The 20,838-nt window shown below is 36.6% G+C and overlaps 1 protein-coding gene and 1 pseudogene across 1 annotated transcript in view; one reads left to right on the top strand and one right to left on the bottom strand.

The window, feature by feature from the left end:
* Positions 1-20,838, bottom strand: part of LOC149419379 (uncharacterized) — a 184,259-nt gene that overhangs the window by 25,093 nt on the left and 138,328 nt on the right. The gene's annotated exons all lie outside the window — the stretch shown is intronic.
* Positions 13,352-20,728, top strand: LOC149419384 (basic juvenile hormone-suppressible protein 2-like; annotated as a pseudogene).

Raw genomic sequence — 20,838 nt, 5'->3', positions numbered from 1 at the left:
AGAGGAGTGTACATTGTTTTATTATAATAAGTAAGTAATTAAAAATAAAATGATTTTAAACTTATTTGAAGTGAGTTATTCTTAAGATTAATTCAATTGGAAACATTTTTATTTTTTGTAAGTTTGTCTTTAAAATATTTTTTCACAGTGTTTATTATTTGGATGTTATCATTAATGTTTCTAATTTCTTCAGGTAGTCGATTGAAAAAAATTCTTGCCCGGTAAGTGGAATAATTTTGTGCAAAGGAAGTGTTTAATTTTGGGCATGGAAAAATATATTTAAGTCGAGTACGGTTTTCAGTTAGAAATTGATACTTGTCTTTTTCTTTTATGATTTGAATTAATGCATTTTTAGTATAAAGATCTTTAAATGAGGCACTTGAAATTCTTCGAATAATCGATCCGTTGGGTAATCGGAAGGTTTTTAGGTTATTTTAATTATTAACCTTTGTACCACTTCTATTGGAGTAAGGTTAGTTTTGTATGTGGATCCCCAACTAATGATACCATATTGTAGAGTTGATTGGACCAAGGCACAATATATTAAATATAGGTTTTTTAAAGACAATAAATTTCTGATTCTTAAAAATACATATATCAGTTTTCTGATTTTTTTTTACAATTTGACATATTTGTTCCTTCCAATTCAAATTTTTATCGATAATTACTCCTAGATATTTGATTGTGTTTGTGTTTTTTAGTATTGTGCAGTTTTGGAGACAGTAATTTTTATTATGTATTTTGGAATTGTCATGAATGATAATGTTAAAATTTTTAGGGATGTCTTTTGTGTGAATTGCAAATGGAATTACATATGTTTTATCGCTATTTAGTGATAGCAAATTAATGTCGAAGAAATTCTTAAGAGTATTTATGTCTTCAGTGGCTTTAAGTATTACGGTTTCTCAAGTTTTTTCGCTTATTATTAGAACTGTGTCGTCGGCATATGAAGTAATTTGGCCATGTAGTGGTTGAAAGAAAATGTCGTTAACATATATGGTGAAAAGAATTGGTCCAAGCACTGTACCTTGCGGGATTCCAAAGTCAGAATGTTCTTTATCGCTATTAACATTAATTATTTTTACGACTTGTGGTCGATTTTTTAGGTAGTTTGAAATTCATTTAATCGCGTTGTCTTTTATGCCTGTATTATTAAATTTTTTTAGTAGAATCTTATGCGATATGCTATCAAAAGCTTTCCAAAGTAAGCTATCATGGTCAGTCAGATGCACTAAACTGTCCATTCGGGAAGAAGCAGGTATCCACAATAAGCTATCATGGTCAGTCAGATGCACTTAACTGTCCATTCTGGAAGAACCAGGTATCCACAATAAGCTATCATGGTCAGCCAGGTGTACTAAACTGTCCATTCTGGAAGAAGCAAGTATCCGCAATAAGCTATCATGGTCAGCCAGGTGTACTAAACTGTCCATTCTGGAAGAAGCAAGTATCCACAATAAGCTATCATGGTCAGCCAGGTGCACTAAACTGTCCATTCTGGAAGAAGCAAGTATCCACAATAAGCTATCATGGTCAGCCAGGTGTACTAAACTGTCCATTCTGGAAGAACCGGGTATCCAAAATAAGCTATCATGGTCAGCCAGGTGTACTAAACTATCCATTCTGGATGAACCAGGTATCCACAATCAATCAATCTTTTTTTAACTTTGCAAAGGAAACCACAAGGATAAGATAGGCTAGACTGTAAATGTTTTCCCCATTGCGGATGATGTGCGGAGAATCTTTTTGAGGAGAGGAAGGATTGAAAATGGATCTTAAAGAGGCAAATCTTTCCACAAGCGAGCAGTAGAACTCGAGAACGAGTCGTAGAAATGACGCGTTCTCACGTGAAAAATGTCAACAGTGTACAAATGTTGGGCGCGCATTGGACGTGTTTCCCGACTATGCACTGGTATCTGAAGGTTTTCAGTGACGCTACTTCTTCGGAGCATCAGCATTCTTCTGTCTCTTTAGTATCACAACATACTCAAATTGTAAATCTCTTTCATCCCTGATCGCGAGAAGATAAAACTTGTCGAGGTTGGGATAAAGTGCGGAATACCTCAATTCATACATATTGTATTAGAAAAGGTAAAATGAAAGCTGGAGTGTACGTATGTTACCTTTGTCGCCTATAAATAGGACGTGCCAGTCAATCTGCGGGAAATAAACAAATTGTTAAATGGCCCCCAGTACCGCTATCTTGCCCCAACTACTCCCAATCGCTTGGAGCAAATGAGACTATGGCATTCCCAATTGGAGTATCTTGAAGCTGAAGGTATTGGCGAGGGGAAGGATAAGGGCAAGAGGAAGGTGGGGTTAGATCTGGTCATCAAACACGGTTAAATCCATTTCACCATTGCGGCACAGAAAGTGTCTACCACTCAAAGTGCATTATGTTTAAATATCATATGAAATCTCGCTTACAAAGGGATTCCTTGTTATAATTATACTTCTTATTGACATTCATTAGGGCCAGTTGTTCCATTCAATTTCTGTTATTACATCTTTATGGACCGGTTGTTCCACATAACTGAAATAATGATAAACTCGAAAAGAACATACACAGAACTCAATAAAATTAACTTTGAATTTTGACGGATTGTTAAAACTCTGGGAAACAACTATCCTTTGGCTAGTGAAGATATCTTTTCTTGTTATCCATTTCAAAGGTTACCGATTTTGATTATTTGAAACTCCGATTAAAAAAGCCTAAAAAAATATTCACAAGCCAAAAAAAACTCCAAGCACAATGGGCTGTAAAAACAATAATCGAAACGTTGCTTAAAATGTATTTGGTGACCGGATCTGATTAGCCAGAAACTTCCAAACCTTCATCTCCCTCGTCTCCCCCCCTCCCCACTATTTTCAGAATTCTAACAATAACTATTTTTTATTAATATATAAATAAACATGACCGGGTAATCGATAAATTTAAAACAACATGTTTTGAAGCATATTGACAATTATTTCGCAAACGTGTGATATCATCAGGTAATGTATTATAATTTTTTATCATAACTTTTTAACAGCATGGCAAAAGTTCATCATAAATGTCAATACCGCGGAGGTAACAATCATAACATTATTATTCGCTTGAGTTGAAATAATTTATTTTTTATTTAATTGACTGATAATATGTTTTGATTGTTATTATTATCTCAGTATTTAAACCAATTAATTATTACCTGAAAATTCTGATTTTATTAACACCATTGGCCATCCATTATTCTGTTTGGGGCCTAGGAGTCGAATGTTCTTGTTTAAATTAGCGTCTTTAATTTTCTTTCAAATCATAAATTAATTATTAATTTAAATGGTAAATCACATGTACAGATTACATAATTTACCATTATTAATTTAAATGGTACATTATGTAATATGTACATGTGATTTAACTATCCACAATGTTCAGTTATAGATAGGTAAATCACATGTACAGATTACATAATTTACCATTATTAATTTAAATGGTAAATTATGTAATCTGTACATATGATTTACCTATCCATAATGTTCAGTTATGGATAAGTAAATCACATGTACAGATTACATAATTTACCATTATTAATTTAAATGGTAAATTATGTAATCTGTACATGTGATTTAACTAACCATAATGTTCAGTTATGGATAGGTAAATCACATGTACAGATTACATAATTTACCATTATTAATTTAAATGGTAAATTATGTAATCTGTAAATATGATTTACCTATCCATAATGTTCAGTTATGGATAGGTAAATCACATGTACAGATTACATAATTTACCATTATTAATTTACCATTATTAATTTACCATAAATTTAAAATTAATAAATTTAAATGGTAAATTATGTAATCTGTACATGTGATTTAACTAACCATAATGTTCAGTTATGGATAGGTAAATCACATGTACAGATTACATAATTTACCATTATTAATTTAAATGTTAAATTATGTAATCTGTACATATGATTTACCTATCCATAACTGAACATTAAACTTGTTTCATATGAAAATGATGGCATTTTTTCTGTCAAGTGAAATCTTTTTCCATAGAGTAGCAACGTCGCTGTTGTAGTGATGTGCAATAATTTTACTATGAGAGATGTCTGATTCGAAATGATAGATTTGTAGCGTTGAGAAAAATCTACATTAAATAATTAATAATAAACCGCTTGACCTACTTACTTAGTATCTACTCCCGAATTATGTACCTGCAGTCCAAACCGCAACGTAAACAACCTAAGTACTACAAGACCTACTTGTCTACCAGGTGACAATACGTCACGAGCCGTCTTACACAGTACGAGAACTCGCCAGAAGGAACGAGTCTGCCGCCTATGCATAATTGCCACGCTATCGAAGGTTCCTGAAACATCCAGTCTGTGCGAGTGCCTAGGATTTAGTTGCCATCCACCTACCTACTGCCGCCGTCGGCCGTGTAGTATAAATAAGCCCGACGCAGCGAGTCAGTCAGTCAGTTAGTTACCTACCAGCCGTCAGTCTACGAGGCTCAACGAGTGATCGCCCGCGCTCTTCTTACTAGCGCGAAAGACAACGTACCCGGTTTCGCCCGTACCATCATGGACTCCACCGGGACATCATCTTAGCGCCTTGTCCAGATCGCCGCTCCTGGCAAGCGCTGCTCGGATTACAAGCGCCCTGGTTCCAGTGTCTCTGACCAGCGCTTCTTCCACGCTACCATGACCACCACGAGGACACGCTGCATCCTCACTGGTCACGCCGTTCCCGTTCAACCGCCTACAAGGTCTGCCGCACCTTCGGCCGTCTCGTCAGCACTGGAGTGCCTGAAGACCTACGTTCTTCACCAGTGCCTGACCTCCATCGAGTCCCGGTCACCAGCGCCCGGCGTCGACTCACTGACCCGCGCTTGACCTGCCATCATCAGCCAGCATCCGGTGTATTCTTCTGTCCAGCGTCAACTCTCGTTACGGCTACACTGACTCACCAATAAATACATGTGACCTTCACAACTTTCTTTCATTTCGTGCCTTCTCACCTGATCACCAAAGATTTAAAATAAAGTCCTAACTGTCTGAAGCCAGTGAGGCAATGGCATCCCCAATTGAGGTATGTTGTGAGGCTGAGGGTAGCGGGGAGGGGAAGGAGATGGGAAAGGGAGGAGGGAAAATACTGGGTTATTCAGATCTGGTCGCCAAACACGGCTAAAGCAACTTTTCATTTCTAAATGGTTGTCTTAAACCATGGCGATACTGAGAGTATCTTCCACTCTGGGAAGTTCTGCAAATATTTGATATAGTATTATTTAAGATGAGTAATTTATGAAATAACATAAATTAACCAAATAAAATTTAGGTTCCTAGTCGAGAGCTTTACCCCTCGACCACGGGGGCCATCTTTGAAATTAATACGTTTTTTTTTATTCTAAACTACCCAGTCAAATAAAGGTACCTGAACATTGGAGTTAACATGGAGGAATCTCATTTCCTCCGTGTGTGTTCGGTAATATCAGCGCTTTGACTCTTTAGCTCCATGAATTTTTGGCGCTCCCGCGCCCGGAGTGGACTGGGCCAATTGCTTTGCACAGGGTCGGCCTTGATCGGAACTAAAGTTGAGTGGAACACTATACTAAAGCTGGCATTCAGCGTGTCTCAAACTTGTCATTCGACTTTATAAACGAAAAATCAAGTGAAATGAAAATGTTCATTTTTACAAAAATATTAATTTTTAATAATGCTGCCCGTAACTGTACAAATTTTGTCAAGATTTTTAATGTTCTTTATTCAGTGTTTTTTAATTTTTTTTTTTGGGTGTGTTAAGACTTCCAAATTAGGCACATACCCGTGATGTATCTTCCTATAATATACTTCCTATAATATAATATAATATTTTTTGTATACTGCGGACAGATAACATCTACAATACTATAAATTATAGCACACTCCACGCATGAATTTTTCTTTTTTGTTCTCATTCATTTATTTGTATTTTCATTATTTCTTATCTTTTTATTTTTTATCTATCTAATTATTTATCTTTTTATTTATCTTTTCTATATATCTTTTTATTTATATCTTTGATTCAATGTAAATTCGCATTATTTAAATTAGATCAAACTCCCGCCACCTCGGAACAGGCTCAGCCTAGAGAGGTGGATTTTACCAAAAAAATGTATGTTAATTAATTGTTAATACTAATAATAAAAAAATAAAATATATGTATGCCGTATTATAAACCTATATATATATATATATAATATTTTTAACAGAAAATTATTTTAATTGCCATTTAGAAAATTAAAACTGTTTTTCACGGGTCTGCGCTAGGAATGATAAACGTCACAACTGATAATGGTAATTTGTGTTAATTTTCGAAGTGGCGCTATCGTCACAACAGTGCATACAAAATAATAATAAAAGTTCAAACATGATCTTGCCAAAATACCAGAAGCACAGAAATATATTTGGGTATTTCCATTTTGTTATTAATATAAACATTTATTGGTCATAATGAGGAAACCATTTAATCGGGTATTTAATATGGTAAAATCTGCTTCTCAGTGACTTTTCGCAAGGATATCTCCGTTGGAAGTGTTTTTATACGCACCAATATAATCCCATGATCCTAAGTTTGTGTTGTTTGTGTCAACCCCATTTATTTTATTTTTTAAATTATTTGTTTCATAATCTGATATTTCGATTATTCGACAAGTTTCTAATCTATCCATCTCTATTATCATAACTCATAATATAACATTTCTATGAAAGAACTGCAACCAGGACTGAGTTCAAGTGTTAGCCTGGCTCGTGCATAAAAGCAGTCAGCGCGGTTTGCTTTTATATAAAAAAAAACAGGTATTGTATACAGTCCTTCAGTCGGCGGGACTTGATAACTCGAATGCAGCGCTATATGAAAAAAATGTATTTATACAACAGAAACATTGTGAAGTGGATTCAATAACAAAATCTGAATAACGTGGCATTTGTGGAAAAATTATAATCAAGGCTTGGGTTCGAACGTTGAAAGCCGTTTTCCCAGGCTCTAGGGCGCCAAACAGACTGAAATTTTTGATTCGTTCTGAAAATTGTAATCTGAAGTATAAGCAAAGCTTGGATTCGAACTTTGAAAGTGGTTTTCTCAGCTTATAGAATTTTTTAGAAATGTTTGAAGTTTGTTGCTGTAAAATTCTCCTATTTTTTCTCTGTTTCCTCCATTGCCATACCGTTTAACAGCACTTTAAACTAATCTCAATCAATTGACTCACCCTCTCTCTCTTCCACATGTGATCACCTCTATTCTCCAATAAAGGTGTAATTCGGGCGTAATAGTTGATCTAGGACAGTATATTCATTAAATTTGTCTTCGTTGGTGATTTTCTTATTATTCCACATTTTTTAAGGTCAGTTGTTTTACATTTCATGTTACATGTGGCATCGTCATAATGGGTATATTCGACTTGTTTAAACAATGCTCATGTTAATAATCCAAGATAAAATATGATAAACCACCGACAATCGGTGATTCGTGGAGAGTTCAGATGTCAAATATTAAAAATGGCGTTAAATTTGATAACATAATGCGTTGTCCCTTTTCCTAGTACCAAGGCTATGGAATCACACTAGGTAGTAATGAAGCTACACTTTCAGCGATACCTTGGCCGTGAAGGGACACTGCGTAAAACCTAACTTGCCAATTCAAAGTTACTTTGGACACCTACACTTTCTGTGTTACCTTGACTATGAAGGTGCACTTTATCTGGTACCTCGGCAAAGTAGCAACACTTTCAGCGATACTTTGGCTATGAACCTACACTTTCTGTGGTACCATGACTATGAAAGTAAACTTTATCTGGTACCTCGGCAAACAGTAGCTACACTTTCAGCGATACTTTGGCTATGAACCTACACTTTCTGTGGTACCTTGACTATGAAGGTACACTTTATCCGGTACCTCGGCAAACAGTAGCAACACTTTGAGCGATACTTTGGCTATGAACCTACATTTTCGATGGTACCTTACACGGAGAAAAAATACTATTGCTAATTTATTACGAATTTCTTAAAATTATTGGTAATTCCGGTTAAAAACAGGATTGCAAGTCTTACGAATGAATGAAGAGGTTTCCTGATAAACCTTTAGTAAATTCCGAATATATTATCGTGATGCCGGAAGACGTGTTCATGAAAATATTGCATTAAATAGTTTTCCATTACCACGAAAATCCTCTGTACCGACGCGATATATTATCAAGGCAAATAGATAAAACATTCTTAAATTGATGTTTTATTAGTAAGGCCTATTAATTTATCATGAAAGCAAAATCGATTTCTCTCCGTTTAGCAATGAATCTAGACTGAGTTACGAAGCTACCTTTTCGGGGGTACCTTTGCACATAGCTATTTGTGATATCTACCTTAGCAAGGAAGGTACACATCTTGGCCAAGAACTTACGAAATTTATACTTTAGCCATGTAGCTACACTTTTAGCGGTACCATGGTGACCAATTATCCTGAATTTACAACACTATATTATATAACAGCTATTATAACTGTGCGTGCAATTCAAAATAGCGTTATTTTCATTGTGAAACACCCTTTCCCACATAGTGCGTGCATTGCGTTAAAAGTTGATCCTGTAAGAACTAAGAACCCACTCACTCTGTAGCGTACACCTATCGTAGATTATTTATTTTATTTTATTTATTGGACAATTTGTATAATGCCGCTTTTGTGAGATATCACCTCAAGGGCGCTTGGTAACGAATCTCCTTCAATTTTCATAATGAGGATGGAAAATTACTTCACAATAATATACACATATAACATAATTACCTTGAGATTTATTGCTTAAATGACTTTCGTAGAAATAGTAAATATTGTTATTTATAATAGTTGTTTATTTTAAATTCAAACCATACGTCGAATAATAATTGGCGCTTGTTACTAACACTTTCTCTGGATTGTTTTCACCCATGTAAAGTTATCAGGCGGGTATCTACGCGTATTACTATTATTATAATATTCCTGTTGACATGAGATTTTTGATTGATATTTATATTATTATATACTTAAAATCCCTATTCTTTTCTTAACATTATAATAAATTTAACAATTTTTTTCTCATTTCCAAAATTTTATGTCTTTGAAATTCACATATTCCAAAATTTCACATTTTCCAAAATATCATAATTATCAAAATTTATGAAAATTTTCAAAAAGCTAAATTTTCATATTTCCAAAATTATAAATTTCATATTTTATATAATTTCAAAAACTCTTTTGCCCATGTTCCTCTAATTTTAAAATAATTTAAAATCTGCATCAAAATCTTAGGCTTAACTTTGTTAGTTCATCTTGTTTCGAAATAATTATCATTGATGCATTTGTTCGATTTGTAAGATACCCTAACCATTTTTCTAAAGTTAAGCTGGAATCCCACCTGATCTATTTCATAGAATCTATGAAATAGATCAGTGAGTACAGGCTTTCTATGCGGTAGAAACCCAAAGTTGAATCGATTTCAACAGTCGTTCTATGAAATAGACCATAGAATAGATAAGGTGGGAACTCAGCATTATCCATATCATATATACATACATGTTTTTTCATACTCTCACGGAGTCTATTATTATATTTTTAAATTGAACTTAGATATGTTTACGAAACTAAAAAAAACTAAATCTGATTTCAGCATCGGGATGTGCAGCGTTCGCGATAGGTAGGTAGAAGTTACAACTGCCGATTTGGGCTGTCACCGTTTTCGTTACGAAAAAATCATGGTCAGAGCTAGACAATAAAAACAACCTTATAATAAAGGGTCCGCCAAATAACTTTTTTTTTAGAAAATGCTAAAAAAAAACTACTGAATATTTTCTCAAATTTCTTTTTTTATTTGAAAGTACAATCCTTCCGGTTAATAATGGAAAATAATTTCATGCAAATGGCTGCCTCGGCTGGTCATGCCGTAGCCTACACAATCGGTCCAATTTTTAAGCACATTATCGATTGTGTGCAGCTGTATTTCACCAATGGCTTCACGAATATTGTCCTTTAAAGCGTCAATTGTCTCTGGCTGGTCGGCGTAACACTTATCTTTGAGGGCACCCCACAAATAATAGTCCAACGGTGTCAAATCGCAGCTCCGAGGTGGCCAAACGACATCAGCTCTGCGGCTGATAATGCGATCTTCAAAAACTTTTTTTATTTATTAGTAACTTTTATTTATTAGTAACACCCTAATACTGCATATTTCCATATTAAAAGTGAGTCGTTCGGTGCAACAGTAACCCTAAAATGAGCTGAACTCTTGAAATAACAGAATACGTCTACCATAATATAAAATAATATAATCCATGTTAATGACTGCTCTCTACTAACCGGAGCCATTGAAACTATGGCATCCCCTATTTGGGTATGTTGTGAGGCTTAAGGGTACGAGGAGGAAAAGGAGACGGATAGGAGAAGGGTAAGGAAGTACTTGGCCATTTAATCTGGTAACCAAATACGGCTAACGTGATTTCAAACAACTTTTTGATTCTGAATAGTGGTCTATCACTAGCGCGATACTGGAGTGTATTGAGTATCGCATAAGATTAGTAGGCCGAAAATTCGAAACCGTTCTAGTGTCAAAAAAATCAAAATCGTCGACTTGTAGCGTAGGTAAGGATGTCAAATATTCTGGGCCCTATGGATAAATAACTGCTATAAGGAAAGTATTTTCAAGGAAATCGTAAGTATTTTCGGGTTTTGTGGGAACCCTTGATATTTTTCAATAAATTTAGTTGTTTAAAGTGTAGCTGATAAATTAATCAAGAGTAAAAATTGCAATATTTAATCAATGGAGAAAATAGAAAAATAAAAAAAAGTAAGGCGGAGGTACAGGGTTCAATTCTCAGATGCGACCCAATCATTTTCTGTAGGTATTTTCGAGTTTTATAAGAACCCTTGATATTTTACAATAAATTGGGTTTTAAAATTAGCGTTGTTTAAAATGCAGCTGATAAATTAATAATTGAGTAAAACCACAAATTGTAATATTTAATCAATGAAGAAAATAGAAAAATAAAAAAGTCAAGGCTGAGGTTCTGGGTTCAATTCTCATATGCGACCCAATCTTTTTCTGTAAGTATTTTCGGGTTTTGTATGAACCCTTGATATTTTACAATAACTCGAGTTTCAAAATTAGCCATGTTTAAAATGCAGTTGATAAATAAATCAATGAGTAAAACCACAAATTGTAATATTAATCAATGAAGACAATTGAAAAAAAAAAAGGCAAGGCTGAGGTTCTGTGTTCAATTCTTAGATGCGACAAAATCTTTTTCTGTTTCAAACATTTGTTTGAAAGTCGCTAATATTGACTTCAATGATTAAATATTACAATATGTCCCGTACGTTATACCGTTGTACGTTGTACCGTTGTACGTTGTACCGCTGTACGTTATACCGTTGTACGTTGTACCGTTGTACGTTGTACCGTTGTACGTTGTACCGTTGTACGTTGTACCGTTGTACGTTGTACCGTTGTACGTTGTACCGTTGTACGTTATACCGTTGTACGTTGTACCGTTGTACGTTGTACCGTTGTACGTTGTACCGTTGCACCGTAAAATATTATTATTTGTGTGTTTTCTTAGGTAGGTAACTGTGTGATGTAACTGGTGAAAACATGTGATTGCTTGCGTAAATGCACAATATAACTACTTTATCTGCCAAGATAGAACATTCGTTTTCAGAATTAATGGGACCAAGGGTTAATTTACCGTAAAATTGTGTGCAAATGGAGAATGGAAACGGACTTTTGCAATCTGTGTGTGTTCAGTAAATAATTCGTGAATTTGGCTTATAACCTGTCGTGTGTTGCTCGATAAAATTAAATGCAATACAACAGCAATTAACTAACATCGACTAATTAGATTATAACCACATTTTATTTTATTTATTGCATCTCACTATAGATAAATTACATATTTTCTCATAAAAATCAACCTCAATAGGACTAAGCCTGTATCGAGGTTAACAATAATACTTTAAAAAATTAACTATACCATACGTCACCCCGAGTGGTTCGCTACGTTTGGTGACATAGCAGGGGTGCCCGGTTCATGGGGTGAGGTTTATCTGTGTCTGCATGGCAGGCCGGAGAGATTGGGAGAGACTGGTTGAGGGAACCCTTTGACCACTCCAACAGGACTCTCTCGGAACATCGCCTTGCACCGCAGTGAGAGGGATGGATTCATACGTCCATCAGTCCTGGACTCACTAACCCCTAGATTCCTACCCACCTCTTGTACCTTTTTCCTTCCCAGAACTTCCCATCCTTCCTATGCTAAAAATATCCTCCAAGCAAATGGAAAAATAAAATAGCAGCGTCCCCAAAGATGACATAGGTTCTGAGGGGAATTATTTACCTTGGGACCTTCTGTGTGGAGCTAATGTAAAAAAGAGTGATATTGGCAAGAGAGTTTGGAAGGCTGATAAGAAGATTCGAAGAAGAGTTGAATGCAAGAAACTCTACAAAGGTTGAACGTGATAGTCACTGATAAAAATATGTCCAAATAAGTGAGGCTAGCAGTTCAAGATGGAATTCTGATACCAACGCTGATGTGTGGCAGCGAAGCATATAACTGACAGAGGAAGAATGGAAGTAGACTGAATGCCGGTGAAATGTGGGGTAAAAGAAAGAATGTGAGGCTGATGAAAGCGTAATGAACAAGATCTAGAAAGGGACGCTTAGAAATAAATGAGTTGTTGTTGTATTTTTAATGGTCTATTTGTTAGTGAAATAATATGTATAAGTACTCAGTGTCTATGCTAACTCAACACTGTGAAAATTCAACACACTTTTAAGAAGTGATATAAAGTCATTAGAAACGATAACCTAAACCTAACGCAACCCAACCTAACCTATTTAACCCAGTTAATAAGGTTTTTGTTTTATTACTTTCCATGACTTTATATAACTTTTTAAAGATGTGATGAATTATCATTGTGATCCAGTCACCATAAATACGTACTCAGTGTCTACGCTAACATTACATAAAAAAATTGGATGTTAAAATTAATTTTGGGGGTAAAAAGTACAGTAGTACTAAAACTACTCACTACCCCTCTCACTAATAAACGGTCAATAATTTTTAACAAGTTTATTGGTAAGGCTCTATGTATATATTTACTACGTAGGTATTTTCTTAGCATATACATACAGTAGCACTCTCGGCGTTCATATATGTTGTGTTCTTGAGATAGATTTACAAAAATAGACCGCCTATCAATCTGCAAGAGATAAAACTGCAGCGTTCGGAAAGAGAGATAAGCCATCGTTTAAAAGGGGCTACGAGTTCTCCAGAATGCACAATTGTCACCGGCAAGAGCCAACATGAAGTTCCTCTTCTTGTGTCTAGTTTCACTGGCTGTGGCCAACGCCAACAAAATCACTGACTCCATCCTAGACAAAGATGTGGGCTTCGGGGACTATAAGTTTGGAAACACGGGCAAGGATCTCACTGGTAATAAGAAAATATTTCTATATTTTAAAAACACACTACAACCTCTTTTGGTAAAGTTTAAAAAATAAATTCTTTTATAAGCTACGCAGAAAGCGTGATGACGACAATTCCTTAAAATATAAAAATATTATAAACTCGTTATTAAGATTCAAGAATTATACAATATATAATTTTATCATAACTTAATGTCATATCTTTTGTGCGTGCTTTTTTAGTTGACAAGGAATTTATAAATCGCAACAAAGATATTCTGCGCCTCTTGAGCCACGTGCACACTCTCAAGAACTTCAAGGACCAGGCGATGATCGGCGAAAATTGGCATTTCGAGGATCATTTGGATAAATTTACCGTAAGTAATGACATAAAATATTTAATAGAGCAAACAACTTTGCTTGTAAATACAAGTTTATTCAAATAGATGTGAAAATATGAATCCCCAATCTTCTTCAGAAAGCCAAAAACCGTCATCGTTGTTTCAGAACATCTTTGTAGTAAAAGATTTCATCAAGTTGCTCAAGACTGGCCTGCTGCCAAAGAACAAGATCTTCACTGTCACCAATGACAGGCACAGAGACGAGGTTATGGCTCTGTTCCACTTGTTCTACTATGCGAAGGATTTCCAAACCTTCTACAGGGTCGCTTGCTGGGCTCGTGACCGCGTCAACGAGGGAATGTTTGTGTACGCATTGAATGTTGCCGTGATTCATCGTATGGACACTCGAGGAATGAAACTTCCTCCTCCGTATGAAATCCATCCATTCCACTTCTTCAACACCGAAGTGATCGAGAAGGCAAAGGCTTTGTAGATGAAGGAAGTCATTGTAGATGGAAAACTCGCTGACTACTATGGAGTGTACAAAAAGGACGATACATTCTACATCAAGAGCAACTAAAGTGGATGGTACACGACAACTAATGAAGAAACTAAGTTGACATATTTCTCAGAAGATATTGATCTGAACACTTACTACTTCTATTTCCACGCCTCTTATCCATTCTGGATGAACAGCGAGGAGTTTGGATTGGTCAAGGACCGGAGAGGAGAGTTGTTCCTCTACACCCACCAACAGATTTTGGCTCGTTAATACATGGAAAGGCTTTCCAACAATATGGACGAAATCCCAAAATTCATGTGGACCAAGGACATCAAGACTGGATTCAAGTCATCTCTGAAGCACCTCAATGGAATGGTATTCCCCTCAAGGCCGAATGACTTCAACCTCTTTACAGAAGATAACCTGTTATATCTGACAGAAGTTGATGACTATGAAAGACGTATTCGAGATGCCATTGTCAAAGGTTTCATTATAACAGAGGACGGTAAGATGCTGTCACTGAAAAAGCCGGAGGATATCGAGAAGCTAGGAAACATCATCCAGGCAAACAAGGATTGTGTGAATACCCGTAATTACCTGCTCGGAGTACTGACCGCTAAGAAATTGCTGGGCAACGGTGATGATGTCACATTCGAGTAAGTACAATTAAGAACATCGTAGTTTTGTTACAAATAAGCTATTATTTTTATTCTTGCGTATTACAACTATAGAAAAAAAGTTTTTATTAATGATTATTTTATCTTCTTTCAGCTACATGACCAACCCCACTATTTTGGAGACATATACAACTGCACTCCGCGATCCCATTTTCTACCAGCTGACCAAGAGATTCTTGAACAATTTATTTATGTTCAAGGATATGCTCAAGCCATACACTCGAGATGAGCTCATTTTCTCCGGAGTCAAGCTGGTAGATGTTACTGTTGACAAACTTGTTACATTTTTCGATAAGGTTGATGTTGACATCACCAATGCCGTTTTCCGCAAGGGAGATGAGATGAACGAGGTCCGTGACAAATTCATGTTCAAGGTTATCCAATCACGTCTCAACCACCATCCGTTCGACGTTAAGCTGCACATTATTTCGGACAAAACAACCGATGCCGTTGTCAGAATCTTCTTAGGACCCAGACACGATAGCATGAAGCGGGAATTGAAATTGCACAAGAACTGTAGCAGTTCTTTACTACCCGCTACATTTCAAGATTATTCGGAGTATGGAAACACTGAATTCTGGCAAGAAGAGGTGAGACGGCAACTCGAGCGGGCCGAGCGGCCAGTACCATTACGGCTCCCGCCGGCTGTAGACGCAATCCCGGAAGACGCAGCGAACGCGAAAAACGACATTGGACGAACATTCGAGACATCGATCTTTTGGTGAACAATGACGCAACATATTATAATTCGTCTTGCTGGTCATTGCTTTCTCATCTAAATTTAACGTCATGTAAAATGATGTTTGGCGCCCTCCACTCTTTATAACAGGTCAGAATACTTTTGTCACACACACGCACGTTTCATGTTACTTATTCTTAATTCACTTTTCTAGTCACACCATTTAACATTGCTACCTATTATTAAAAAGTCCGATGCGGAAGGCCTTCGGTCCGACGCACACGCCCTAGGATTAAATTCAATCATGAATATTTTGAGATCTCTTGTTTGCTCTGGTTTTGTACGCTGTAGAAATAAACAATATGTTGTAATTCATAACTCTTTTTATTACTACTTCTTTTATCATCATGTTACCCATTGAGGGATTAAATCCCATCATAATGGCAACGTGCCCCTTAACCTTGAAATCTGGTTATAATGGCGCCCAACGTGGGGCACGAACCCACGACCCTGAGATTAAGAGTCTCATGCTCTACCGACTGAGAAAGAACTTAATGCGTTAATTTTTGCTTTGGAGAAATTCAGGGGTTACATTGAAGGGTCACCCATCCCTGTAAAAGTAATTACGGATCATTATAGTCTGAAGTGGCTAGTAAACTTAAAATCACCTTCTGGAAGATTAGCTCGGTGGGCTGTCAGATTGCAGCAATTTAACTTTATTATTGAACACAGGAAAGGGAAGGAAAATGTTGTGCCAGATGCTTTATCTCGCGATCCTTTAGTTATTTCATCAATTGTTCAATCTCCCATTATTAGTACTGATCGGTGGTACAATAAAATGTGTCGTGACGTTTTAGCTAAACCTGAGTTATTTTCGAAGTGGAAACTTGTAGAGGGAGTTTTATATAAGCATGTGCAGAGTATGGAAGCCCTGCATAAGCCTAATGATTGGAAGGAAGTTGTTCCTAAGGATCAAAGACAAGAGTTGATTGCGTTACATCACGTACCTCCTACATCTGCCCATTTTGGGATTATGAAAACTCTGAATAGGATTTGTTTGAAATTTTACTGGCCTAGAATGTCCTCAGACGTAAGGAAATTTGTATCTAAATGTCACACTTGTTTAGGACAGAAAAGTTCAAATCAGGCTGCACCCGGTCTTATGGGAGATCCTAAGTTGGTCCAGCGTCCTTGGCAGGTTATCTCGACAGATTTATTGGGACCTCTTCCCAGCTCCTACAAGAAAGGTTATAAATATCTATTAGTTGTCGCTGATTTCTTCACTAAATTTACAAAAATTTTTCCGCTGAGAAGTGCGAATGGGAAAAATGTCTCTGCTATTATAGAGGATGAAATTTTCCTAAAATTTGGCGTTCCGGATTGCATCATCGCAGACAATGGTCCCCAATACATTTCGAAAGAATTGAAACATTTAGTTGACAGATATCATGTACGTCACATGTTTTTTAACTGTAGATATCATCCACAGAATAATCCTGTAGAGAGAATTAACAGAGTTTTAGTTACAGCCTTAAGTTCGTACGTGGGAACGGATCATCGAACTTGGGCAAATCATTTACCTGAAATAGAGCTTGCTATTAACACTGCTGTACACGAGGTAACGGGTTACACCCCTTTCTTTTTAAATTTTGGCAGGGAAGCCATTGTTTCAGGCAAAGATTACAAATCACCTGATTTTTCTTCGGAAGATTTAACATTCTCGAAACGTGACACATGGGCTCAAGATGTTTCTGAGCTTAATGACATTTTCTGCCAAGTTAGGACGTGTTTACGTCAATCTTACGAACGGAATAAAGTTCACTATGACCTTCGTAGAAGGAATGTGGAATTCAAAGTTGGTGACATTGTTTGGAGACGCTCTTTCGTGTTGTCCGATGCTTCTAAGCATTTCTCCGCCAAACTTGCTCCAAAATTTTTAAGAAGCAAAATTATTGATAAGGTCTCGGCCGTCGTTTACAAACTGGCAGATATGAAAGGTAAGCCTATTGGAACATTCCATATTAAAGATTTAATTAGGGCAGAAAATTAATTGTTTTTTTATTATTATTTACAAAAAAAAGTGAACGGGTTTCTGGTACCTTCACTGATCACGTGGGTATAGGAAACTTATTTCCTTTTTGATACCTTGTTGTTTGGGAGTAATGGTTTTCTTTTCCCTGAGGAATTCCATTCCGCCTTTCAACCTGCTTTGTATGTTACTATGTCGTCATTTCTAATGATTATTAAGTATCTATTGTTATTGTGTTTTGTCTGAAAATTGTCATACACATCTATTTCTCTTAAGAGGATCCGCTCTCATCGTTATGATTATTGTTTACCGCTGTTTTTCTCAGTATCATTGATTAAGATGTGCTTATTTTGCGCTCGACTTTACTTATTAAGTTGTCATGTCTTGTTGAGTGACCTTATCATAAGCTCATGAGCTTCGTGCTTTTGTTTTCACACATTAGCATACCAGCTCTTCTGTTGTGTTGGAGTATGTTGAAGGAAATATACTTCTATCTTGATGCTGTCACCTCAGCACTTATTTTGGAGAGTTATTGTGGCATTATAATGGCTTAGGCTCTTTAGCACATGATAGCCCTCATCAGGCTTACAATTAAGATATTTTTGTTGATCTTTTTATGAAAATTTCAATATCAATAGTCGGTAAGCCATTATCACTTTCACAGGTTTATGGTGGTTGGTTCTGTAATGGGTTTTATGTTTTACATATTTAATTGTAGTGCATGTTTTAACATTTTCTTCGTAATTTGATTCCTTCCCTGCTTTTCCAGAGCTCGGAAAAGTATGGAACGAATCATGTGTTTCGTCAATTTTCTACGGTATTCTTCAGTCATTCACTGGTTCGCTCTGTGACGGAAGAATATGTGCTTGAAAATAAAATAATTATGATTAGATTAATTTCTATATAATTGCTCTATAAACTCTAGATTTTTATTCAATATTTTTTAACAAGAAAATTTATTGATTTTCTATCTAAAATTTATTTCTACACTACTGCCATCTATTGTCAAGTAGTGCAAAACTTTTAATTACCATTGCTTTTGGTTTGATTATTAGCTTCATTCACTTGTATGGTTATACACTATTTAGCTGTTATCTTCGATATTACGGTAAATTCTTCTTATTTAAGAAAATTTTCCTTTGAATATTAATTGCATTTGTCATCATGACGTTTTACTATTATATTTTTTTTGGGCCTTGGAATTTATTTTTCATTGTTGGTTACCTCGCCTATGTACAACTGTCACTTTTAATACAAAACAGTTTGTTAGAGTTTTTATTCAGGTTTTCAACTTGAGCATCACCTTTTTCAATTAGTAAATATATTATAATTCTTGCTTGTAAGGTGTGCACCTTCTTTCCTTGAAAAGGGCTTGCTATTTTAATAAATTTTAGCTTCTTTAATCAATGACCAGTTCGGGTAGGCTAGACATCCAACATTCTCACGAAGACTTCTTCTGCTTCCGCTCATCCTACTACATAATGAGCTCATCAGGATCATCTGGATTGCTCTGCTTCTTCTTCATCTCCGTGCTGTGCTACTGAACAAGTCAATCATCATCTTCCCTCAACGTACTACATGATGCGCTCATCAGGATCATCTGGATTGCTTTGCTTCTTCTTCATTTCCGTGCTGGTGCGACTGAAGTATCACTTATCATCTTAGTATGCTGTCCGTCTTTGCTGTCCTTCTCTGGCAACTTCTGAAACTGAAATGGACGGGCCCTGTTTGGACAACTTGGAACCTGAGGTGCTCCACCACATAGACGTCGGAAACTCATGTCGTCATTTTTGAAGCCCCTTGCTGCCCTCCTTTACGCAACTACTGATTTCTACTGCAGGAGTGGTTTCAAGGCCTGTTGGCCACGAGGTGTCAGGCGAACCTCAGACTTATAGGCATAAGTCTTTTGGCTGAGGGGGCATTGTAGCAGTTCTTTACTACCCGCTACATTTCAAGATTATTCGGAGTATGGAAACACTGAATTCTGGCAAGAAGAGGTGAGACGGCAACTCGAGCGGGCCGAGCGGCCAGTACCATTACGGCTCCCGCCGGCTGTAGACGCAATCCCGGAAGACGCAGCGAACGCGACAAACGACATTGGACGAACATTCGAGACATCGATCTTTTGGGGAACAATGACGCAACATATTATAATTCGTCTTGCTGGTCATTGCTTTCTCATCTAAATTTAACGTCATGTAAAATGATGTTTGGCGCCCTCCACTCTTTATAACAGGTCAGAATACTTTTGTCACACACACGCACGTTTCATGTTACTTATTCTTAATTCACTTTTCTAGTCACACCATTTAACATTGCTACCTATTATTAAAAAGTCCGATGCGGAAGGCCTTCGGTCCGACGCACACGCCCTAGGATTAAATTCAATCATGAATATTTTGAGATCTCTTGTTTGCTCTGGTTTTGTACGCTGTAGAAATAAACAATATGTTGTAATTCATAACTCTTTTTATTACTACTTCTTTTATCATCATGTTACCCATTGAGGGATTAAATCCCATCATAATGGCAACGTGCCCCTTAACCTTGAAATCTGGTTATAGAACAAGGAAAATTTCATTGAAATGGACAAGTTTGTTTACAAGCTGAAGACTGGCAAGAACGTTGTCGTACGAAACTCTCGCGATTTCATGACCACCATTGGGGATCGTACCCCAGCCATCGAACTGATTAAGAAGTTCACCACCATCATCAACGGAAACGAAGACGTTATCTTCGACAAGACTAATACCTTCATTGGCTTCCCAGACAGGCTGCTTCTCCCCAAGGGTAAGGTGGAAGGTATGTTTTTCCAGTTGTACGTTGTGATAACTCCTCTTCGCGTAGGCAAGACCTTCGGTACAGTCGAAAATCTTGGCAAACTCGTTACTGATGTTAAACAGATGAAGGATGTCAAGTATGACTTCTTCTCGAACAAGCGCATAGTGGATGACGTCGCCTTCGGCTACCCTCTTGACCGTCCTATCGATATGATTGACTTCTGGGTTCCCAACATGATTTTGAAGGACGTGAAGATCTTCCACTAGACTGACATCAAAACCTCCAAGACATTTTGGGAAAATGAAGACATAAGTGATTTTGATAAAGATTCCTTCAAAACAGTTGTCGAACCCTCCGCGTGTGATAACACATGAAC

The sequence above is a fragment of the Hesperophylax consimilis genome, chromosome 12 (genome assembly GCF_061612785.1).
Source record: "Hesperophylax consimilis isolate HC1 chromosome 12, BYU_Hcon_1.0, whole genome shotgun sequence".
NCBI classification, from domain to species: Eukaryota; Metazoa; Arthropoda; class Insecta; order Trichoptera; family Limnephilidae; genus Hesperophylax; species Hesperophylax consimilis.
The sequence above is the reverse complement of the archived record's forward strand: the minus strand, read 5'-3'. Positions and strand labels throughout refer to the sequence as shown.